At 37.8% G+C, this 26,400-nt stretch overlaps 1 protein-coding gene across 25 annotated transcripts in view; it reads right to left on the bottom strand.

Annotated features, from left to right (window-relative positions):
* Positions 1-26,400, bottom strand: part of TENM2 (teneurin transmembrane protein 2) — a 3,534,961-nt gene that overhangs the window by 1,049,482 nt on the left and 2,459,079 nt on the right. For 2 of the 25 annotated variants that reach the window (XM_072756647.1, XM_072756642.1), the window contains exon 1: positions 16,563-16,834. The exons of 21 other annotated variants lie outside the window; for them this stretch is intronic. The gene's annotated coding sequence lies outside the window, so the exon portion shown is untranslated. Of the gene's footprint in view, positions 1-10,555; positions 10,687-16,562; positions 16,835-26,400 lie in introns of those variants that run through there. 2 more of the 25 variants (XM_072756640.1, XM_072756652.1) reach the window with 2 other exon arrangements.

The raw sequence follows: 26,400 nt of genomic DNA on the forward strand, positions 1-26,400 counted from the left end.
AGGAATAAAAGATTTTCCAACACTTAGTGATCCCTATTAGAGGAGAGGTTCACTGAAATAAACTTTAAATCCTTAGATTAGTAAAAATGAGCTAGGAGAAACTCCAAGGATATCCATGTTATAGTTCTGGTTCAACCACCTGACAGACCTTGAGTTACTCTGAAATGAGTTTGGGGGGAGGGGGGAAGATTATCACCAATCTGTGAAGACTGTTCAATAATTACATTAAATTATGTGTTTATGTGGCCAGGCTCACCCATCATTTTCTTGAAAATGACACTTTAATCATACTATATTGGCTTATTATATTACACATAATTGTACTTACAAACATTGTCATGAAAGAACTTTTACATCATCCAGATACAGAATAAAATCCTAGGAGAGGTTTTACAGGGTTAGTCTGCAATCTAAACAACCTGAGTTAGAATTTCAACTAAACCTCAGATAAGATGTGGGATGACCCTGGGCAAATCACGTAATCTCTATTTGCCTCAGTTTCCTCATCCACAAAAGACAGAAACTATATTTGGTTGGGTTGCTGTGTAAGTAAGCACTTAAAGAATTGCTGGCCTAGTAAGTGAGCACTGTGGAAGTATCAGATAGGATTGTGAGAGCTTAAAGAAGTCGATTTGTAGAAACTTTCAGTTCTAGGACCAGAACACTCTTCTGGCCCTAAGATGTGTTTTGAAAACAAGACGATAAGCTAATTAAATTTAATTGAACCCAAGCTTGAATATTTAAGCTTATTACATAGCAATAATTTCCCCCTATAATGATGATTTTTCTCTGAACTGTCAGAAGCAAGCTTGTAACAGTCCTAATAATAGCAGAAATTAAGACTGCACCACTAGTTTAACAATATAGGTGATGATTCAAGTGCTTTGCAATTTTATGGTAAAGGTGCCCAAGGAAAGGGGAGGGAACAGCATGATAAAAATGAGCGGGCCCAAGAGAAGATAGAAGGAAATGGACACTGTGTTTCATATAGAAAAACATAACACTAGAGTAATTTTTTTTTTTAAATCCTGTGTTTTTTCCATCCCTTTTCAATTTATGGTTGTTCTCCAGTAGAGACTTCTTTATAAAGCCATCGCAGTTTTCTTTGATTGTTTTTCTCTTCTACCCTTCCCTTCCACCTTTCCTTCCTTCCTTCCTTCCTTCCTTCCTTCCTTCCATAGAGCATTGACAATAGCTGCCTCGTGCCATGCACTCCACTAGGCATTAGAGCTACGACAGTCAATCAGACACAATCCTTGCCTGCAAGATCCTCACACGTCTAAATGGAAAAGACTGGCACATAAGCAGATCATCACAGCCAATGCAATTAGTACGCAGATAATCACAGATGGAAGCAAAAATGTGGAAGGAGTAGACTGAGGAGGGTTGGAAGGAATGATCTGAAGGTTTTCTGAAGGAGGAATTGATTGAGTTGAGTTTTCAAGAATTAGTAGAAACTAGCTTGTGGGCACAGGAGAAAAGGGATCAGGAAATGACGGGTAATCCACACATAGGGTAAAGCTCACAAAGGCAGAGTACTGAGGAGCCATGTGATCTGTGTAGGGCACTAAGAATCAGGCCGATGTTGCAGTACTACCTATAATTTGTGAACTTGTTCAAGATTTTAGACAACATGCACTGTTCTTTAAAATTTTCCACGTTATATACTATAGACGTAGAATCGTTACCTAGTATTTTGAACATAAACATTTTTCAGAAACACACTAGGTCATATTTATGGTTGAAAACTCCACTAGATAAATAATAAAGACCTAATTTGTGTCATACTGTCCTGGGCACTAGATCCAGGAGTAAACAGGACAGGCTTGATGGGAGCTTATAACCTAGAATGGGAAAGGAAAAATACATAGATACAATTCAACAGGCTAAAGTGAAAATACTCATTGTCATTTTAAAATAGTGAACTAGTCCTAAGTTAAGCTATCAAGGGGAATTAGTGAATTAGTTTAATATTTATCAGGGACTAAATTCCTTCCTAAGCTTAGTAATGAGTTTCTCTGTTGCGATTCAGTTCATGTATTCATTCATTTGACCCGTATTCACTGAGCACTTACTAGAGTACAGAATATTAAATTAATCAAGTTGCTTGGACTACATCCACAAACAAAATGGGCAAAGAAAAACTTTGAATTCCTTTTTTTCCCCTTTCAGTCCTCTGATAATAGCAGTTGGAAAACAATCTTTGATTCCTGTCTCATCATAAAGATTTCATGAATCTAAGAATGCACTGAGTATCAGGAAAATAATTGATTAGAAAGCAAGAATTACAGCAGTCTGGTGATATTCATGATTCTTTCTCTTAACTAAAATCTACAGACGTTTGCACTTTTTTAATGATTCATTTAAACTATCTAAACTAAAAAAAAAAAAAAAAATCAAGGTGTCTTTGTAAACACTGGTATAGCCCAGTGGCATTTTTAAAGAAATACATAAACCCAATGTGGGATCCTTAATGGACACAGAAGTCATGAAACCACAATAAGAAATGTAATGCCAAACACAAGTTATCTAATATTTCAGAGATAACAACATCCTGTAATGTTGTACAATAATTTTAAGGCAGATTGAACTTAGTCGTGCAATTATCATAGGGGAAAAAAGTCTGCACATTTTTGTGATTTTTCTTTTTTGACACATTAATTGCTCCTCCATACATAAGGAGAACAAAGCAGCAGCATGCCATATTTATTCAATGAAGGGTGAGCCACAGGGGTTGTGGAACATTCTTTCTCCAACACTAGCCAAATTATCTCAGTGCCCAACTTGTAAGAGGCTGCAATAATACTCGATCATTTCAGAGTGCTGGTAGGGTTATGCATCATTTTAACAGCACGATGGCAGATTGTGATCATCTTCATGTTATAGGAATCTAGAGATAAGTGGCAGGCATGGTGAGTCATTTTCATACATCCTCATTCTGCATGGAAACCTTAAAGAGATAGTCAGAAATTGTTCTCTTCTGGCATGCGATGCTCATTAACTCCAAGAGTAAGGAGGCTTGTATACACCTGAAGGGTTGCTGGTGAAGTAATCAAGGCTTTTGGTATTCATTTTCACGAATAACCCAAGGGAAAGAGTGTATAGTCACTAAAATTGATCATGTGCTATCTAGGAAAAATATGTCTCAGAACAAGAAAACAAATAAAATGGATAGGAAGCTCCATCAGGGCAGGAGTACGGTCCATTGCACTTATGGAGTTGTATACTGAACACCTGGCACAATACTAGAAACTTCTAGGTGTTTAGTAAATATTCTTTCAGTGAATGATGCATAAAGGAATGAACTAGCAATAGATAAATTATAAATTTTTTTATGTATATGTTAGTGTAAGCGTTGCTCATGTAAACTATTCCCTGTGAGTCTGAGAAGCTGGATATTTGGCCACTAAAATACATCTTAAAAAGTAAAAATTTTTTACTTGTCATCATAATGTATTTGTATGCACTGAACAGCTACTGCTTAACCACTTGAATAAAAAAGACATTCAGCATGTTTATGCCAATTCAACTGCCATCAACATCCGAATACCCACAAAAAATCATCATCAGAGATAATCAGTTCTTTTGGTAAAGGCACAAAGCAGTTTGGAAAAACTTAATTGAAAACTGGACACAACTGGATGATGATTGATGATGAATGCAATGGTGATGAATTAATTTATTTCTTAATGAGCAGGCTCAGATCTTTCATTTCCTCTAAGAGATTAGCATATTTAAATACAATATGTTATGTTTCCCTATAAGATCTAATCTTTTAAGCACTATGCCCAGTTCAAAGACTATTTTAATAAAAGAGAAAGGGATAAAAATAATTCTGTGTACAACCAAAGCTGTGGAAGCACATGTTTCAGGAAAAGGTGTGTCTGTAAATATGTTCTATATTTGAAATACAGATGTGATACATAGGTTCTGTCCAGCCACTAAGTCAGAAAAATCAAACTCAAATGATGTATCACTGAAAATGGGTTCCTCCACTCCTCATAATGTACAAATGTACCAGCTAGTCTCCTACAAACAATACTTTATATTAAATTATGACCATTCCACTTCTTCTATTTATCTCTTCCTTGCGCTTGTCTTTTTTTTTTTTCTTTTAGGTTTAATTAGCTTCCTTTTTCCTCAGTGTTCTTTTGAGGCATCTTAAAAGCAGAGATGAGGGATTTGATTTCAAATCAGCGTGACACAAGAGTTAGTGAAGGATATTGGAGAATAAAGGAGTCACTTCACTGGAATGGCATTTGGGGCATCAGAGTCCATTTTCAGGCTTGAGGCAGTCTAGCTGGACATGGCTGATATTTCTTTCCCTATCATCTGCGTTGGTAAATATAGATTTGAGTTGGATCCTTCCCTTATTCAATTATAAGCACTTTACAGAGATAGCCCAAGTCTTTCATTCCATTTCCATTCCCCACAGAACTTGGTAAACTGTGTCCATAGTGTACTCAGAAGAAAGGTTCCATCCAAACTTAAAAAACAAACCTGTGTTACACAGAAACCACAGAAACTAAAGTTATCAAGAGATCTCCCAAGTCTGGACAGAAAAGAATATTGGAATAGAACCTTCCCCATGGATCTCACCAACTCACTTGGGGCACCAGGAGATCACCTGGGGCAGTGTCAATTAACTCTTAGTTAATAGAATTTTTGGCCAACCAGAACTATTCAAGATAGCAAAGCTTTCATTGTAATAGTGGCATTCATAACAAGACAAGTTAGCCCATATTGTCAGCTCCATAAATAATTGGGTCCCAGAAGGACTGGCAGAGAGCTTTGGTGATATATAGCTACCAAGTACACTGACAAATTGTGATCAGGCTGCCTTTGTTCGAAAAGCAGCCCGTCTCAATATAAACTCAGAATGGCAGGGGAATTGTGCAGCATAAAGCAGTCCGATAAATGAAGCTCCCATCTGTCACAGGGAGTTCCACCCCAGGACAGAGGTCACCAGATAATAATAATAATGATGAGAGCAATAATGTGAATAATGACATCATCATAATAATAGGTGAACGAGCTGTAAAGAGTACAAGGGGTGCCTATTGTCAACTCGGCCGCACTGAAGGGAAACTTTGACTGTCTTCCCAGAAGATGGGCAAATCAAATTCAAATAGCTATTGTTCTCAACAGGGGCAGAATCAGTCATAGGACTTTCAGTGCCATTGGCATCCTGTGACACAAGGCAGCTGGGTGACAGAAAGAATCTGTCAAAAATCACTAGTGTGCTTGACCCAATATAGGGAGGTGCACTGAGAAAATGCCCTGGTTCACAGTAGCACTAATAAAATGAGAATGTCTTAAGCTTCCTATGTGCATTAATACTTCTCTAACTATCCAGTCCCCAGAAGGAACAATCAAAGACTAGCCATTTGTATTGACCGATAACTTGGCCTGATAGAACCTGTGAGATTTTTCATTCCTTCCCCCTTCAGTTCTTGGAGGTTGGGCGGGGGAGGTGGTTTAAATTTGTGGAACATCTGTTACATAAAGCCTTTTGTTTTACATACATTATCTGTGGAGTTGGCAGTATTATCCCCCCTGTAGGGGTGAGAAACTGGGAGAATTAATAACTTTCCCAAGGATATAATATAAGGACAGCAAGTGGCAAAGTTAGAATTCCCATCCAGATCCACTCCCTCCAAAGTTCATACCCTAAGGTAGGCTGGATAAGGGTCTTCCAAAAATGTATGTTCTGAATCCCTAGCATTGTTGATATGCTACCCTACGTGATAAAAGGAACCTTGCAGATGTGATCAGGATCACAAGGTAGATTGTCACGGATTATCCAGGAAGGCTCAATAACTCAAGAGTCCTTATAGGAGGGAGGCAGAGGGAGATTCCAGAGAGATGAAACTGCTCTGGCAGAGGCAGAGGTGGGAGTGACATGGCCAAGAGGCAAAGAATGCCCACAGCACTTAGAAGTTCAAGAACCAAGGAACAGATTCTCCCTTGAAAATTCCAGAAGGAAACAGCCCCGGTGACAATTGGGATTTAACTCCCTAAGACTCATTTTAGACTTCTAACCTCCAGAACTGTAAAAGAATACATTTTTGTAATTTAAATCCACTAAACTTGCAATGATTTGTTATATGCTAGAGAATGAATACCCCAAGTGGCAATGCTTTCCTAACCAATGAAGGGGCCAACAGGATGCTCTGGCATTAAGAGACAAAAGTCCTGGGCAGGGCAACCCCAGTGGCCCAGTGGTTTAGCGCCACCTTTGGCCCAGGGTGTGATCCTGGAGACCCAGGATCCAGTCCCACGTTGGGTTCCCTGCATGGGGCCTGCTTCTCCCTCTGCCTGTGTCTCTGCCTCTCTCTCTCTCTCTCTCTCTCTCTCTCTCTCTCTCTGTGTGTCTCTCATGAATAAATAAATAAAATGTTCAAAAAAAATAAAAAATAAATAAATAAAATACAGAAACTTAAAAAAAAAAAAAAAGTCCTGGGCAGCCCCAGTGGCTCAGTGGTTTAGTGCCATCTTCAGCCCAGGGCATGATCCTGGGGACCTGGGATTGAATCCCACCTCAGGCTCCCTGCATGGAGCCTGCTTCTCCCTCTGCCTCTCTCTCCCTGTCTCTAATAAATAAATAAAATCTTAAAAAAAAAGAGAGAGAGAGAGAGAGAGAGAGACAAAAGTCCTTTCTGCCATCTTTATTTAACTAACAGCATAGAGCTGGGTGGGTGGAGACTAATATTTACTAAACCATGAAGGTAGCAGGAAAGAAGTGAGGACCTCATGGATCCCCTTGATCTCTTCGTCTACAGAACCTGAGTCACCCCCCTGGGAGTGTTAACCTTTTAGCAAATCATGACCAGCATATAAGGCTACCTAATGGATTGAGAAGAGAAACAAAAAAATAAGAGAACAGAAACCTTCTAGACTTACCCTTTAAAGACTTAGCTTAATTGTACATTGTAACTCAAGAAAATGAAGAGGGGCCAGCACCAAGCATTTGGTTTCCTTCTAAGACAATAGTTTACCTAATCAAAAGTGTAGTCAAACAGCTAGAATGTGCAGACTATGCTCCTGAATCCTCTTCCTACTTGGCGGCACAGAGCTTCATCCTTCAGACTCATGCTTGTAGCAAGAGTACACGCTACAGCGGTGAGAAAGTATAGAGACAGCCTCTCCCGAGCTCACACACAAATGCGAAGTGCTGCCACCACCAGTGTAGTCACTGCCATTTAAAATTTTTTTTTCAAAATTAAAAATATTTAATGAGATGTTTACGTCACACCCATTTGGGGAAACTAAGCTTTTATTTTAAGTATGAATAATACAGCTGCTTGGGTTTTAAAAATCTCCTAATTTCAATGTGAATACAGCACAGCTGCCTTGATGAGTGATCACAGAAGGGTGGCAGTGCCATTGGTTCAAAGTTGGAATATGTAATGACGTCTCATCATCAATGGCTCCTTTTTAAAAATAACGCTCATTTGCCAGCACTGCATTGGTCCTCAAAGGTGTCGGTCAACTGTGGCTCATATATAAGCCAGGCAAAGCAAAGCATGTGCGAAATGTGAAGTGTTGAATATATATGTGGATATATTTGGTTCTTTGAAAAGCACAGTGGTCATCCATCCTCATATGGCTTTGTAAGAATCAGCCTCGTTAGTATCAGCTGCACAAGTTACTCTTGCATGATGTAAAGCTCCCATCATCTGACATTTTGTTCTAAAAACTATTTTCAAAATGTCAGCAAGTCTCCAGACTTCAACTCAGTGGTTAAGGCCTACTCAAAATCTGCTACTAGCAACCACTTCGTGGTTGGTGTGGGTTTCTTTTTCCCCCTCAGTGAATATTCATACAGGAAAGAGTTCACTGTTAAGATACCAAATGAAGTGGAAAAAAATATTTTTCTTCCTTTTAATCCCATAATATATAAGATACTGATTTCCAACTCCAGAAAATATTCACAAAGGAAAATCAGACTGAATGAAATTATAATAAAGGACATAAAAGATAGGCATTCTACCAAATGGCAGTAAGGCATATAAAAACCATTAATGATTTCCCACTACTGCTAATTTTGAATTCTAGGTGAAAGCAAACACAATTAGGAAAATCCATAAATTGTGTGTCTGTTTGTACATCATTGCCAAGCAAATCATTTTATAGCTATTGTCTCAGTTACACATATCCATGTCATACCTAAGCGTCATCATGCTCATCAGTAAAAAGCAGTTCATTCAATGCCTGTAAGTACCACAGGACGACACTGTGGATTTGGATTTCTCTCATTCACAGTTTGAGGGTACTTGATACAGACAGCTAAAGCTTACAATGACAGCAAACAAACTGATAGTGTGGACAATGCTTAAGGGAACAAGTTTCTGGGCTTCTGCCACGTGACTACTGAATCTTACACTTGACATCACACCTTGCAGAGGCGGAAAACAGGTATCTGGGCCAGCGTGGAGCTCCACCTTTCCACTGGTGCTCCAGATTCCTGTGACTTCCTTCATCCCTTCTGGACAAGACTCATTGCACTGTGGGTCAATCAGATTTGCCAGCTGAAAAGTGTGGATGAAAGTTAAGAGCAAGACACTTAGAAAGTGGCAGAACTTTAAGTAAAATGGACCAAAGGTTCTCAGAATGGTGGGCAACAAGTCCTAATGACTTGGAAAGTGCAAACATGCAAACGGAAGAAGAGTCATTATCCTAGCATAGGAGTGAGGTTATACATAGATAGGGCTAGGTTTCTGGGCAGGAGTGACAGCTTGGTGAGCAAGGTGGCAAGAGTCCTTTCCCCAAAGAGGCCATAACAAGCTTAGAATGCATGGGAAAAATCTTATATAAACACATGTATCAATATGCTCACAGCAATATGCTTACAGGGTTTTCTGTGCTTTAATACCAACTCTGTTCATGGAGTTCAGATGTGCTAATATATAAGGAATGTAAGCGGTGTTAACGTTGCTTCTTTTTCTCCCCCAATTTGCCACTTCATGAAGATATTTTAACTACTTGTCATTGATCATGATTACACACAAGTGAGTACTCCTCATTAAAAACTTGGCTCTAATACACAAATAATAATTGACACGATTAAGCTTCGACACTGTGCCCATCAAATTCCTTTTGTCCTCACTACGTATCAGTCCCACATTATTCTTTTTTAAAAAGAAGAAAATGATCTGTTTTAATCAGAGCTAAACTCTCCCAAGTTTGTTCACAGTATAAATATAAGGAAATGCTGAATTACTAAAAATAGCCAGTGCTCTATCCAGTATATTATTAGCATTCGTAAAGGAGAAATGAAAAAGCAATGTTCAGACATTGAAGGACAGACATCTAACACAATAAAAAAAGAGTAATTCAGCATGAGAGCCCCCAAATAAGAGAAGTCTGTCATTGCCGATGACTGTAAATGCAGTATGGTGATGAGTGTTTAAACAAGCTATATGTCTGTACGAGCATATAACTGAATACATTATCCACAACCTATTTAATTTAATTTCCCAACTTCTTAAAGCTGACAGAGTTATATGTTTGCTAATATAGTCAGTGCATAATTACTCTGGTCAGTATGAATATTTAACACATGTTTCAAAAGAATGATAACCATTTTTCTTTCTAAAATAAAAAAAAAAAATGGTGAAAAAAAATTTAAAACCCTACCCAGTCATTCCCATCAAGAAACACAATGCCATCTACTCTCTTCCAAATATTGTTCAGGCCACATCTGCTACAAGAGAGCTTGAAATATTATCATAGAAATGTTTGGATAATTAGCAATTAATTTCCATTGAGTGATATACAATAAAAATAGAGCTGTGTATGCATGAAGCAAATCGCAGTGTGTGGTTTCCCTTCCCTCCTGATCACATTTCCACAGGGGGAGAAGCTGGCTGATACAAATTCTAAAGGCAGTCTGAATCAACTGAATGGAGAAATCTACAAACTACAGTACACAGTAACTAAAGGAGACAGAGAAAACAGACAGAACAGGTGTCCCAGTGTAAATATGGAAGGGGATACAGCTGCCAAGGTCCCTATCGCAGTCCTGCCCTGCTGCCCTCTACAATTCACCTGGTTTTAATGGCAGGCATTGGATAAAGCTTGAATGCTCATTTTAAGTGTTTGTCTTTATTAAGCCATTAATAACAAGCGTTTTAAAAGAATTTCCACCGCTCATATCCATCCTGCTCCCATCTGGTGTCACTCTGCCCTTCAGTCACCTGATTTCTCAAGAATCCGAAGGTGCCTGGCTAAAGAATCAGAAAGCAGAGCCAGGGACGCTCACTCTGATTTATAAGAGCCAGTAGCAGTACTGTCAGGATACCTATCACACTCCCCATCCTATATTAGATTCCGTAAAAAGTATTTTTTTATTACAAGACTCCCCAATATTCTCCAATTAATACTTTACGGCATTTTATATCTCAGGCAAAATCTGAGAATTTGTTATTATGAGATATTTAGTCCCAGCTACTAAAAACATAAAACTACCTGAGGGAACCATGATTGCGAGGGGCAGGTATTAGCTGTGGAGTAAAGAGGGCAAATAAAGAGTGAATTAATAGTAATAAAATACCGTGTAATCCTGTGTGTCAAGTGTCAAATCAGCACTGGAATCAGCATTGTATTCGGTTTAGAATTTTGCCACTCTTTAGCTGAAAAACTTGAGGCAAGTCATTCAACCTTTATAAAAATAAGTCTCATCACCTGAGGAAAAGAAAGAGTGAAATCCTTTTCATGATGCCAGTGTTAGGATGAAATGTAAAAATATATGTTCAGGTGACAAGCATCTTTCTTTCTAACCAATAATAGCAATACAGAACCAACTGTCATGAGAGTAATCAATGGCATCTCTGAGGTCATTATAATCCCTGGTCTTATCTTTTCAGTCTTACATTTTTCTCATCCTGAATCATTGTTTTTCATATTTGTATGTTCTGTTGTGTATCTTCATTATGTCAGTTTCATTAAATCTTTTATAGATTATGTAAAGGATAAATTATACATAAAAAATTACAGAGAGCATTTCAATAAAAGTTGCTGTTTGACAAAAAATAATACACTAACATTAGGTGGTGATTGACTTTACTCAGGGAAAATTGTTTCCCATACAAAATATATGTATGTCAGGAAGTCTCCTAAAATTTATTTTACCAAGATCATTACAGATAAACAAGGAAGGGCATATGCTCAGAAGTTTATGAATTTATTTGAAGTTCTGAGCTTTATGCCCTAAACTCTTTTTGACATTTGGTTAGACACCTAAGATGAAGATCTACATATCATACAATTTGAGAGTATACCGATCACAGAAAAAGAGATTTTCAAACACATAAAACATATTCTATAAACTCTTCTCTCAAAACAACTACAGTATAGGAAAACTATCCATTTTAATTCCTATTGTCTTCCTCTGGGTATCGACTGAGAAATGTTGACACTTAAAGGCAGATCACATAAAGCAGAAATGAAAAAAGGAAAATAAATGTGCACAATGGATCACAGCAACTTGGCCATACAAGTAGAGTCATGGATGAAAAAACTGAGGCCCAGTATGGTTCAATGCCTTGCCTGAGATCAGAGTTTCTAAGTGGCAGATGGGATTTATAAGACATTGGTCTACTACTATTTCAAGGTTCTTGCAACTATCCAAGTTGTCTTTTATATAAACATCAAGTCATTTCCAGGAAGTCACTGAATTCCCTATCCATCATGCCAGCACTGGGTCACTGCTGGGCTTCATTAAGAAATTTGTTCTGAGACAAAAAAAAGAAAGAAAGAAAGAAAGAAAGAAAGAAAGAAAGAAAGAAAGAAAGAAAGAAGAAAAAGAAAAGAAAAATTTGTTCTGAGTCAATTAAAAAAAATCATGAATTTTTTTCATTGTCTTTTAAGTGCTATATCTTATTCTTAGAAACACAAGATATGCCATTTTACCTACAGCCAGATGCCTCTTTGATTCTTTTTTAGGTAAACACTTCTTTGATTCTTTTCGAAATCTTTGAAAGCAAACACTAGAGATCTGAACAGACAGTAATGAAGCTGACTCTGCTGCTGTTTCCCTATGTCTAACTTTCAAGCAACATTGGCTAAATCACTTTATAATCTTACTCTTGAAGTAGTTATTCCAGAAATGATAATATAAATATTTTAAGCTATTAATATGAATAGACTTTTACTTTCTTGACTCTTACTCTTAGAAAATGGATTAGATGAATTTTCTGGTCAGTTTGCTACCCCATCAAGAAAGCAATGGCATCAAATTTTGAAATGTGAAGATGGCTGATTGGTCTTTAATGAAAGATTCTAATTTATATCAGTTTCTTTGAAAACACATGACTAGTTTCTGTTAATAGCCTAAATGATCACAGTTCCACCAATTAAAGTTAACAAGCTAGTAGCCATTACAGTTCATATCAAGAAACAAATATGTATTACTCACAACTATAAATACGAACTCAGAAAGGAAAAGTGATGGAATTAATATGAATCACAATTCTTCCTCATTTCCCCTACTCCAGGATGTTCTAAACTAGATTAAAGTCTTTAGTATATTCATACAGAAACTTCATGGCCTGAGCCAACTATCAAGATATATCAGTAACCCAACATCTGGGACACCTGGGGCGATTCCTAAATTTAGAACCTGCACATGTTTTCTTTATTCACTAGTGTTCCCCAAGTATGGTATGTAAGAGTAAGATAAAGATTCACATCTTTCTTTTTTTTTTTTGTCCCCATAATTTTAGACTTATGAATTCACCTTTTATTTAGGACAAATGATATTGGTCTTCTACTTATGGTATTAGCATTAAATTTCCTTTTAAAAGTATTCCAACAACAACAACAACAAAAGGATTCCAAGTAAAAAGAAGTGAGTCGATTTAGTAAAACCACTAAGTAATGTTGAAAAGGGACAGGGAAGAGATCAAGGTTAGTTAACACCAAGAAGACAGAGGAGGTCAGTGCTATGGACTGAATTGTGTTCCCCTCCCCAAATTCATGTGTTAAAGTCCTAACCTCTAGTGTGGTGATGGTAAATTGGAGGCAGGACTTTAAGAAATAATTAGGGTTCAATGAGTTTATGAGGGCATCATCCTCATGATAGGATTAGTGGCTTTATAAGTAGAGGACAAGAGAGCGATCCTTTCTGTCTGCGCGTGAAGACACAAACCAAATGGAAGCCAGAAAGAGAACCCTCACCAAGAACCCAATCACCTAGCACCCTGATCTTGCGTTTTCCAGCCTCCAAAACTGTGATAAGTATCTGTTATTTAACCTACTCAGTCTGTGGTGTTTTGTTATAGCAGCCTGGCAAGACTGATACGGTTAGAGAATTTAGAGAAACATAAGAGAGAAACATATCGAACACTCTGAGATGAAGGCCACAACAGGCGGAAGAGACCTGCCCACCATGTTGGGATGAGCTAGGAATTCAAATGAAATTTGATTAGACAGAAGAAGAACTCCCTGAGGCTGTACTAAGCCTGTACAACTCTTGGCCATCTTCGGAGCAGGACCCCTTTCCCATTACAATTAAAAAAGCAACATGGATATGAAGAAGAAATAGAGGTGGGGTAACATGTGATCTTAATTAGCTCCATCGCAAAGGCAGGACTGGAGAGAAATTTGGACAAGGGAAAAAAAAAAAGTGAGTAAAAGAACTTAATATGGCTATATCCCTGAGAGTTTCTGAACCATCATGTTCCCATTACTTCTTCCAGTGATTTATTCACAACCAGTATCAAGAAACCAACCTAATGGCACTTCTATTATTTATCTTCCATTCTATTAGTGTCAGTGCCTGGAAGGGAATTGGGGCTCACTCTCCTGAGGACCAAAGCTGGGGACTAGAGCAAGGGCAGCAACGTGTTAATTAGTTCAACCAGTAAGGTTCAGACCACAGTGAAGAGGAATGAGATAAAACCACAAGTTGAATAAATAATAGCTCAGTTGTATTGATATGCAGATCTGATAAATATTTAAAGCAATACCTAAGGACCTAAATTTAGAAAATATTGGCTTAAAGGCAAGTTTTAAAGCATCAAATATAATTTAAAAAAATACATGTAAAGGTTAATCACCCTCTTTCATCAAATACAGAGCTTAGAAGTTATCCATGTGTGTAATAATGACTGGAGTGGAATATGAGGTTGGAAGCTGCTTTTTACCTGCTCTCTCATTTAGAGTAGAAAATCCTTGGGGTGCCTGGCTGACTCTCAGTTGGTAAAGCAGTGGCTCTTGATCTTAGGGCTGTAAGTCCGAGTCCCATATTGGGTGTAGAGATAACTTAAAAATAAAAGTTCTTAAAAAAAATTAAAAACCCTTATGTACTAATAATAAAACACTAGAAATAAACTAGAAATAAAATCCACGCTTTTTTTACCTGTGCTTCACAGTACTGACAATGAACCAGGATAAATAACCAAGTTCATTATATGCTTCTGTAAGAATTGTGAAAATGCATGCCATTTGTTTCTTTATCTTTTAAACAAGATAAAAGCAAGTAAGCAGATATACATGAGACAAAATGGCATTTTCTATTTATTGGCAAACATTTGATCTCAGTGAACCTGTAACTCTGCCAAATTTAAGGAATTCTGTTAATAGCTCCAAGTATATGAAGGTTCTACTCACTTAAAGGTGAAGTGTAGTACAGAAATGATTTGATGAAATGAAATCATATAGTGTTCCTGTCTTGAAAGCGTTAGCAAAACCAGGATCAGTTGTGACAGTCATAGAATGAGATTAATAAATAACAACAATAATAAAAACTGAGCTCTAAACCCCAGAAAACCAATTTTGAAACAATTACAGACAACTATTATGGGGTGCCTCTAAACGGTTTTTGCCAAATTCCCTCAGCACAGCGCTGATGACAATAATGTGCAGCGTGTATGCAATTCACAGCACACACTTGAAAATGTACTCTGCTGTATTTTGTACTAATGAATAAGGCTACCGGCTTAATATACCATCGTTAACAATAGAATTGTTCACAAGTGTGAGGGTACAATAATGTTTTTCCTTTGTGACTTCACATCCAGGAGAGAGGTAGTTTTTTGTGTGGGTGGTTTTAAAGTCATTATTGAGGCTTCTGTGGCCAGTGGAGTTATACCATTATGCTTAGATTCTAGCTACCAAAAGCCTGGAATCAAGAGGGGACATACGCACTTAGAAGATACTACTTTCTTTAACTGAGATGGTGATGGTTCTAGGCAAAGAAATCTGTGTTTGGCTACCAAAACAGTGGGAAAGGCAGTCAAAGAACATTGAATAACGGTGGGTCTCTAACTTCTAAGTCAAAGAAATTTGCAACATCAGTCAGGTCAGGCTCGGAATCTAATTCTGCTTTGACAGGCATTTTGTGAACTCTCCAGTTACTGAGTGAGATCAACATTCATGACAGCGTTCTCAGAAAAATAAAACAAGAAGTAGAACATAACAAAAGTGCTAAGTTGTAAAAACTCTGCTGCTAATAATGAATGCTGTGAACAATCACCTAGTTAGAGAAGTCATTCACCTTCACTAATTTTTATCATTTTTCTTTTCAATGTTTCATTGGATTTTGTACACATATGTCAAAAAAATCAAAATTCATTATATAAAGTGATGTCACCAAGATAACAGTTAGTGAAAAAGCTGTCCAATATCTGTCTATTAATGAGTCTTTGACCACATCAGCTGACAGTTTCTTTTTAAGTTTCATATTAAAATGTTTCTGCTGTTAAAGCAATTATTTTTTTCCAAATCAATAACCATTTCTTCTCTTGACTTTCAAGAGTCCCAGCTTTGCTGTTATTGTTTATTTTGAGACATGTTATCTAAAATAGCAAAGTTGTCACTGTATTTTGTTAAATAGCACTATTATATTTGATAACTATTCGATGGATAAATATTCTGCAAACCACGTTTCTTTAGAGGATCATAGCTTTCTACCTCTGGTCTGTAGTACACATTCTATAGAGTTTTGGGAGCTCTAAAGTGGATGTCACAATTTAAAAATTAAAAAAAAAATTTTTTTTCTAATTTGGTCCCAACTTCTACTGGTTTTGTGGCCTTGAGAAAATTACTTCATTTCTGGACCTTCACTTCTCTTTTTGGAAAATGCGAATAACAGCATGGCTTCTACTGATTATTAGGGGAATTAAAAGAAAAAAAAACCTATATGTTGAGATTACAGGGAAAAAAGGTCTGTTAGAGGTGACAGGGAGACAGAAAGGATATCCAGCAAACCAAATACAGCAGAAAAGCTAGACTGGCTAGCCAGTCAGGTTTGTTGTTGTTGTTGTTGTTTTTCCATTTGAGTGCTTTTAAACAATGCACCCGTCTTCAAGTTTACACAATCCCTTGCATTTATAATAAATAACACCTGACAACCATACCATATTCTATCTGCCTCAATTCCACAGGTACCAGCGTTATAACTTCTGGCAGCAAGTCCCACTTGATAGACTCAGGATTCTCATCTCTTCTCTTCTAGTCTCTAGAGTGGCTGGATATGATCACCAGGTGTACCTAAACTAAACTGCCAGGGAACAAGAGTGAGCACCACCCATCTGCAAACAAAATCCCACGTGACATACCTCACTCAGAGAACATCCCTGACAAAGCTGGGCAGAGTTGTGTGGCATGGCTCCCTGGATCAGAAAAAGCAGGAGACAGGTTGGAATGCCTGTTTCTGCCTCAGCCCTGACCTTCAAGTCCTGCCATCCCTTGTTATCTTGGCCAGTCTTTAGACTTCATGTTCTTCCTCTCATCCTCCCTTCCTCCTTCCCTCTTTGCTGGCCGTTAGTCAGCTTACCCATTTGGGGCTGTGCTGTTTATCTGTCTCCTGGGCCATGTGACTTTGATGACTGTCTCTCCTGATTCTGAATCCCTCTCTTCTTTGCTTTGCAATCTGCGAGCATTGCCAAGTTCATGCCGGTGCTTTAACAAAGGTTTCATGCTCAGTGTCCTAGGAGAGCTTCCAGACTTTTTTTCACTGAAGTTACCCTAGGCAGAGGAATGAACATATACCCCTGGGGGACCTGGGGGCTTAGCCCAAAGCAGCCCAAAGCAAGCTTAAAAGAGCTTTAAAGTATTATGTTTTGTTTTAAAAATTCATGTGAATTTTAAATTCTGTTCCATAAATATCTCCATATTTGTGTTAGTATTAAAATAATATTCCCCCAACTTGTTGAGTAAAATTGATGCTCCCGGAAGATGTGTCATGTTAATCCTACGATATTTTGTGCGTATTGTTATAGCATCATCTACCTTCTAAGGATTTACATATTCACCTAGGGATTGACTTCTTCTCCAATCCTGGTATTTCTTCCCATGTGAAGGGAGACCTACTAGCATAAGTTCCCTGGCCAATTATAAACACTTCCCCTTCCCCCAATTTCTTCCCAGGGGAGACTAGGCGGTCTTAATCTGCTTGGTAAATTTTAAAGGAACAACTGCTCAGCCATCATTCAGTCCCTTTTTCTCTCTTATTTTCTCTCTCCTGTTCTCTCTCTCTCCTTTCCTCCCTCTCTTTTTCCCTCTCTCCCTGCCTCTGTCTCTTTTTCTCTCTCTCCTGAAAGCAAGCTTCTCACAAGATGCACAATGCTACTTTCTCTAGATCATAGATCATAGATCATAGTGTTTGAAAGGGCCTGTGCATGGTGATAGAGAACAGAGTAGGGTTTACCTTCAAGAGAGAACCTTCTGGGAAGCTGGGAAAGTGCTATATCTAGGAGGTGCATACACAGGTGCATACATGTATAAAATGTTACCAAGGTGTAGACGGTTTTTGGCTTTTTGTATGTTAATCACTGCAAAAGAAAAAAGAAAGAAGGGAGGGAAGGAAAGGGAGGGAAGGAAAGGGAGGGAAGGAAAGGGAGGGAAGGAAAGGGAGGGAAGGAAAGGGAGGGAAGGAAGGAAGGAAGGAAGGAAGGAAGGAAGGAAGGAAGGAAGGAAGGGAAGGAAGGAAAGAAAGAAAGAAAAGGCAAAACAACAACAACAAAAAACTACTATTTTAAAAGAGAGGGGTTTGGTGGTTTGGTACTTCTTCCCCCTAAGGCATTTCTATGCGGTTCCAAATTCTGTCTATGGCCTAGTAGGGCATGTTTTTCCATTTCTATTATCTAAAATCAGTTTTATCAGTAAAGAGGGTGATATTTTGATCTAACATTCCTCACCTTTTTATTTCTCTGTTGGTTCAGAACTCTGAAATGCTGTTTATCAGTGCGACTCTAGAAGTCTTGGTAACTTGGATGGGCATCCCCTAAGGAAAGAGCTGGCTGGCCTGTATGCTTCCCTATCATGCAGGATAGGTGAAATTGTGGCCTAGGGATCACAGTGATATCTGAGACAAATCCCTAAGTCAGAGTCATATAGGCTGTCAAAGGTGCTAGGACACAGGCTCACCATCAGGACTATGACCAGCTAGCTAGTGTGACCATTACCCCATTCTATAGTCAGGAAAACAATTAGCCCACAGCTTGGCATATAGTAGGTATTTCAGTAAGTGTCATTCTCTTCACCTTCTTCTATTCCTTGATTTGAACTTTTGTGTCGCCATCGAAAAGAAATAACTGACACATTATATAAAAGCTGTATTTTCAAGAAGAAATAAAAACATTGGTAACATGGTAAGAGAATTTCTAGATATCTAACCCTTCATCAGTGTTTTAACCTAACCACACTGAGATACTGCTAAGCGAGGAAGCGTTTTGTTGTATGCTGTTTTCACAGAGAATATTTGACAGAAATTTGGTGACAGGCTACAAAACTACATGCAGACATGGTCAGAGTTCAAGTTATGCTTAATTACAGGCTGTCAGTTACCAAGTGGGAAGTTCAAAATGTAGCAGTTAACCAACACACATGCTAACCTATTCCACAAGAAGAAAAACATTTTTAAACAGCATTTAACATTTGCTACAAAGCTCTGGAAAGAAGCCAGAGGAAAATAAACAATTAAAAGATTGTTTCAAGTGACAAATCTACTTGTCTGAGTAAATAAGAGGATGGCACTAGCATTTGGAATGTGCCGGTATCCCCAGGAAGGTAGTGATAAGAACTCATCACAGAATTTACTGAATCACGGTCACTCCTCGGACAGTGTGTGGCTAGAGACAGGCAGGGCCAGAGTGTGGTCCCACTGGGCTAACCCTGGCAGGCTGCAGGTCGACTTTTTCAGATTGGAAACAGGAATGGAATCCGAACTGCCAATGACATTTGGCTGAGAGCATAGCCTTGAGGTCACATGGGACCTTGTGAATGACCCAACCTCTCCGTGCCTTGGTTAGCTCATCTGCAAATTAAGAACCATTTCAGTACCTATCACATGCTGTTGTGAGGATTCAGGGATTTAATAAATGTAAATGCACTTAGAACTAGGCCTGGCACAGAGTCATCACTACATGTGTTAGCTACTATTATTTTTGTCTGCCCAAACTAAGATGTTTAGGAAATCTCTTCATTAGCAGCACCATCTGCAGATTATAAAAGCACGCACATACACACACTGATCTATATTTCTGTCTGTATAAGCCCATTAAAATTCCTGTGTCATTCTTCGCATGGGGTGACTGTTCATACACTAGGTTCAAATAACTCAGTTATTAGCTGTGCCCTAGATATCTAATTGAATTTACACTGCTTAGCCTTAAAAGATAAATGCCTATAGCAATATGCTATAGTATACAATGAACCTTACATATAAAAAGAGTTCTACTGATGTCCCAGATCCTTCCTTTTATTTCCCATATTTTAGCTAATTGTTAAACTTCAGCTCTCCAACTACCACGTAGCTGTAGAGTATAAGTGTTGTTCAACACCGGTCACTATCTTTTACGAACTCCAACCACATTAAAGTCTGCACCGTATTATTTCCTTGGTAATAAATACTAGATGACATATGACCAAAGGATTTTGTGATTGTGCTCAGCTTTTCCTATGCAACTATTCTGTAAATTCTTTGTGGATAAAGAACAACATCATTTGCCTTTTGTGTACAGGGCACTGCCTGAGCCCTGTGAGCACCTGACAATTTATTGCAGTGACACTATAGAGTTCTCTATCTTAAATACTTTCCATATTCCAGGCACTGTGCTAATTTACATATATCATCTCATTTAATGCTCATACCAACTTACTATTCCCACTTTATAAATAAGGAGATCAAGACTCAGGAAGTTAAAGTATAAGATCTGTAGAAAAACTGGGATTCAAACACAGGTCACTTTCATCCCAGAGCCTGAGGCTCAATATTCCAAATTGGTCAGTTTAGAGATTCACTTTCCAATGATTCCTCTCACAGTCAGCCTCTCTACCTTGTTCTCACAGTATGGCTTAGTTTGGGATTTCTTCTTATTTTGCTTGAGCTATGGTGGTAGCTTCCTAACTGAACTCTCTATGTCTCATGTGGCCAAGAGAGTCAGTGGAAAGTGAGACTCTGGAAGATATTTGGAAAGGGTCCCAAGAAAAGAGTGGAGAGCTGTGCCTATCAGTAATAGATTCAGTCAGCTTCCTAGACTAGACTGCTCTGGCCTGGAGCATGCTCTCTCAACATTCCATCATTCCACACACATTTCCCTGGGGTCTCCTACATTCCAGCCACTTTACCAGCTTCTGGGGTCAATGAGATCAACTAGGCAGAGTTGCAGCCCTAACAAAACTCAGTCAAAATGAGGAGGAAAAGAACAAACTTTTGAGCAACAAGTGCCTAAGGGAAGGAGTGCCTATTCTAGTGAGTTAGGAAAGGTTTTGGGACTTCAAGAATATGTATCAGCACATATTCTGGTCTAGTTTAGAAAAACAGGCTAGGACTATCAAGCTTAATAAATAACATCATTTCTGAAGGACAAAACTACTCTCACAGAGGCAAGGGAATAACCAAGGTCACGGGGTTATGTTTTGTTGTTCAAACATTTAGGCAATGTTTACTTAGTAGCCACCTTGTACCAAGTGACACATATAACCCTAAAAATACAAAGATGAATTTGATAAGGTCTCTGCCCTTGGAAGAGTGCATGGTGCAGGTGGGTAGATAAACATGCAACATGCAAACTGAGCAATTATGGCACAAAGTGACTAGTGCTATAAAAATGAATGGGAATAATAGCTGGAAAGGTACAAAGCACAAAACAGTCAATTCTAGCTAAAGGAATTAGAGAAGACTTGGATGTGGTACCTATGAGCAAAGCCTTTGTGTTAACTTTCCAGGGGACAGAATGAGGAATGGCATTTTCTAGAAACGGGAGACTAGACTAGTGGTTCTCAAAGCATGGTCCATAGACTAGGAACATCAACATCACCCATGAACCCGTCAGAAGCATACACTTTTGAGCCCCATCACCCCACCTACTGACTCAGATACTTTGAGGGTGGGCCTAGTGATCTGTGCTTAACAAGCCCTCCAGCATACTTGTGATGCATACTCAAGTTGAAGACTCTCCTGGGCTGGAACATAAAAGAAGAAGCAAGAGGTGAAAAGGAAATGGCAAGAAATAACCTTCTATAATAAACTGGGGCCAGTTCACAGTGGACCTTATGAGTCTTGCTGAGAAATGTCATTCTTAAGCTAATCATAGTCCCCCTTTTCTTATTAAGAGGGCACTATGCCAAGTTTGTGCCTAGGCCTTTTCATTCAGCTTTCAAAGTAACTCCATATACTAGCACTATGTTTTCTCTCATTTAACATATATGAACTTGGGAAGCACATGAAGGCTGTGCAATTTGTTTCAGGTTGCAAAAGTAGTATTTGTAACCCCCAGTCTTCAGTATTAACTGCTTTGCTAAAATGCCTTCTGTGGAGAGATGCCCTGTGCACTGGGGTCTCAGTTGAGGGTACTAAGGTACTAGATGGGTCCAAGTAGATCCATGTCCTGTTACTGTTTTAGGAAACTCCTCCAGAAGGATCCTGGATAGCATAAGTATTTTGATGACAAGGTCAATTGTCAAAGAGACGCCTCATGGAGGAGTTTAGGATACGCCATTGCTTTGTTGTACAAAAAAAAAAAAAACAGTAAAATGAATGTGTTCACACCATCCAACATTTTATACCATTAATGCAAGTAAATGTGAGTAGCTCTGAGACCAGAAGCTCATTAAAGTAATTATTCATTAGTGGCTTTTTCTTTTTTTTTTTTTCCTTTTTTTTTTTTTTTTTTTTTTTTTCCACTTGGATTCTAAAGGCAGGCCTTTCCTTTTCAAGATCATTCCTTTTCAACCTATTTAACATTTCTTTGTAGGGTCACAATGTTAATTTTAAGGTTATGTTTTAATGGCTTTCTAAATGACACTTTCATTGTAGTTAAATGAATGCATCAAGTCACTCTTGCAGGTGGAGATGTACTATTCAACTAATAGTTATAGAAGGGTATGAAAATCTCTAAACTATTAATTTGAAAATCTATTAACAACCTACATATTTAAAGAAACAGAATAAAAAAATAAAACAGAATAAAAGCAGTGCTGTTTTCACTAGAGCTATTTAGTGTAGGGAATGGTGCATACAAACTGCTTTTTGAATCCCCTATAGACAATTGCTTTTGCTCATTTCAAAAACCTCTACTTCTTATTGTGAGCTGAGTTTTTAAAAGGGACCATTCATATAGAAGGTACAAATTTGGGAAATATTTCTGCTTCCACTAAGCTAGCCAAATTCTTATTCTCAGCCCAAATCAAAATCACTAATTTTATTTGGTCAAAGATGCCTTTCTGGTGCCTACATGTCACCCTGTTTGAGAAACTTCAGGCTATAGGACAGTTCTCAGTTACATGTTAAGGTAGGTAAAGCAAAAGCACCTGCGAATTCATTGCTATATCTAGTGAATTTATGGTTCCACTCTAAATACACTGATTTTAGAGATTATCAAAATAACAATGCATGAAAACATAAGTCAAAATATTCATACAATACTCTAGAGCTATACCCATTTCAGAAGTTGATCTTACACAAATACCTTAGTAAGTTAGAAACTGCAGAAAAACTTGGCTGCCTAAAACTTTCCTTAACTGCCTAAAAGTTTCTTTAACTCTACATCTGAAATTTAAAGCGATAATCTTTGGGGTTTTCCTTAATGCAATGTTTAAGGTTAAATAAAATAGATAGATGTTAGCTTGGAAATTAAATAAAAAAATATAATTTGCAAGGCATTCAAAGCAGTTCCATAAAGTAATGTCATTACCATTGTGTTTATTTTTATTATTATTATTATGCAATCAGCATTCTTACTATTAGAGATAAATAAATTTCCTTTTGTTATTTTCTAGTTTATAATTCTTCCATCTTAAGTCCCTCTTTATGAGGGGTTAGCAGTTGGAACAATATACACCATATGTTTTTCTAATCTATTTTTTTTTAAGATTTTATTTTTCGGGGCAGCTGGGTGGCTCAGTTGGTTAAACATCTGCCTTCGGCTCAGGTCATTATCTCAGGATCCCCACATCGGGATCCCTGTTTAGCAGGGATCCTGCTACTCCCTCTCCTTCCTGCTTATTCTCTCCTATCTCTCTCTCTCAAATAAATAAATAAAATATTAAACAAAAACAGATTTTATTTTTAAGTAATCTCTACACTCAACGTGGGGCTTGAACTCACAACCCTGAGATCAAGAGTCACATGCTTTACTGACTGAGCCAGCCAGGTGCCCCTCTAATCTTATTTATATCATTTAACATAAAGATGAAATTAATATCAAGGGTATTTAAAGAAAGGGAGGAAATCATAAAAGGGCAAGTTGAGGGAAATATGTGAAAATAGAAAGGACACCCTAACCATTTGCCAAGAAATGGAGAAAAATTTGGAAGTTGGAGAGGGAAGATGTAGGATCCATTTTTTGCCAGCTGGTAGAGACACCTCCTTCTTCTCCAGTGGCGGCTGCCCTGAAATACGCCCGATCATCTATTTATATTTGCTCCTCTCCCCAAACCCACGCTCATATCCTCATATCTATGTCCTGGTTTGCCATTTTTTAGAAATGGCTCTAGTTCTATATATGTAGAAGTTAAAATTCCCAGCTTCTCTGAATGTGCATATGATGTTTTTTGAGGTTTTATGAGGTTGCTTCAAATCCAATGAACTATAGCACCTGATATCTTCTCTTCTAGTCATGAGAAGTCAGGGACAGTAAAATTACAGGTCAAGATGAATTAGAAATTCGTGAGGCAGAGCTTCCCTTTTTGTGCACATGCTTTTAATAAGAAACATTCTGTCCCATGAATTCTCCATGTAGTGGTTGAAAGAAAGAAATCTAGAACAAGACTGCCAGATTGAACCCTAATCTATCACTTGCTAGCTATGTGACCTGGAGCAGCTGATTTAATCTCACAAAGCCATTTTACTTACCATAGATAGAGTCAATAGTCCTACCTGAAGAAATATTTAAAAGTCATATGTGAAGGACCTAGGGCAATGCCTAGTATAGTCAGTACCTAACACAGATTGTTTCCAAATAGTAAAAAGCAAGTTCTGTACTGAATATTATAATCATCATTGAATATTTCTGTATTTATGTGTATGTATACATATCTGTGTAAATAAAGTACTGGGCCAGCTTAAGAAAAATCCAACAGAATATGGCCTCTAACTCCAAGAAAAATATAAAATACCGAAAAAAGAACTACACAAAAGCATATCATTAAATAGGCTCCATAACTGATTCCAGACTACCTCCTAACACCCACATAGCATCACCTGCACAACTCTCCTCAAACTCATTCTTCAGTAGGTCTTGCCTAAACATTATACTCCTAAATTCTTCCAGTCCAAGTCATGATTGCATGGGCTCTTTGCATTTACAACATGTATCTGAGTTTGTGATTGCGTACTTATCAGTGATTACTTGCTTTCTCAGGAAGCTATAAACTCTATGAGTGCAGAGGTTATGAAATTCCTCTCCTTTAACCCATTTTTATCTTCGGCATCTCACTGTCACGTGCTTATCCCAAGGTACAACTACCAAGTCTCTAGAGACATTTTGGAAAGATGGGTTTTCACACTTTAGGGCACATCAGAATCACCCAGAGGATGTCTTTAAACACAGACTGCTGGATTCCGCTCTCAAAGTTTGATTCAACTCAGTGAGAACTTGCATTTCTAACAATTTCCTAGGTGATACTGTTATTACTATTCTAGGAACCACACTGTACATTGTCCTCAAAGCAGTACAGCTATTTAGTTCCACTCTGAGGAAATATCATGTATTTTTCAAGGTACCATCAACAAGTTTTAACCAAATCCAGATGCCTATGATGATGATATATCAGCACTACATAATCGCTATATGATGTTCTTATTGTTTTTCACATTTAACCATCTTAGATTCTACAGATATTGAAAATAATAGCACTATTATTAATAATATTAGAAATTTTATCTGCAGCCAATGAAGAAAACAGCTGTCATTTATTAAATACTGGCTATTTCTAGGATTGCCAAGGCCCCTGACACTGTGACTCATTTGCAGGTGTTCATGTCTTACCACTGGATTATAAACTCGCTGGGATAGGAGATAGAAGCTTTATAATCCTCACAACACCTAGCACAGTGCTCTGTTCATAACACATGTTCAGGAAATGTTTACCAAAGGAAGTAGTGGAAATTAAAAATAAAGCAATGATGCCCCTTTCTATAAGACATATGAATGTGGGAGGTAACCTTCCAGGAGAGATGTGTTGAATGTCTATCGGGGCAAAATTTTATATAAAGTCATATTTAATGTCAATTTTCACTTGCAATCTAGGAGGGGAAGTGAGGCAAGTATATAAATAATTCTATTCCGAGATGTATATGAAATAAAACAATATAGACAAATTGCTATAGGAGTCACAACTTAATATTAAGGAGATGGACCCAAGATAGTACATCACAAAATCTCCCTCTGTCCTTACAAAAACATTTACATTTTGCTTTTATTTCTTGGCATCCTAGAATTTTATCAATGAGACATACCCTGAAAATAAACTTTTCCCTAACTATTTGGTCCATGGATGAGGAATTCAAAGTCCTGTGATAAATAAAGAGCCAAAGATTACAAAGTGAATCGTCTTAGAACCACATTGCTTGACTCCTAGACTGGTGTTATTCGAACCAGTGAAAGTGGTGGCATATGAGGCTATTCTCCAGACAGACACTACTGGTATGAATTATAGCAGTCCTAGAGATACATATTTACATTGTTTAAATTTAAAAAAAAATCTTTTTACAAACTCAGGGCTCAAACCAGATTTATTCAGAATAATATGATCTAGCAAATCTACCTTTCTCAATAGAATTAGAAAATGCATTGCTGATCTTAAAAGCTCTGGAAGATGGCCTAACTTGTTCTGGATATAAATATAATTTTTCTTTTTCTGTACTTTTGGCAGATTCATTTCCTTTCTGCATATACCTGCATATACCTTTATATAGAAAGCAGACTTAAAGATTTATCTTCCTTTAAGGAA

Source organism: Vulpes vulpes, chromosome 4 (genome assembly GCF_048418805.1).
Source record: "Vulpes vulpes isolate BD-2025 chromosome 4, VulVul3, whole genome shotgun sequence".
Taxonomy (NCBI): domain Eukaryota; kingdom Metazoa; phylum Chordata; class Mammalia; order Carnivora; family Canidae; genus Vulpes; species Vulpes vulpes.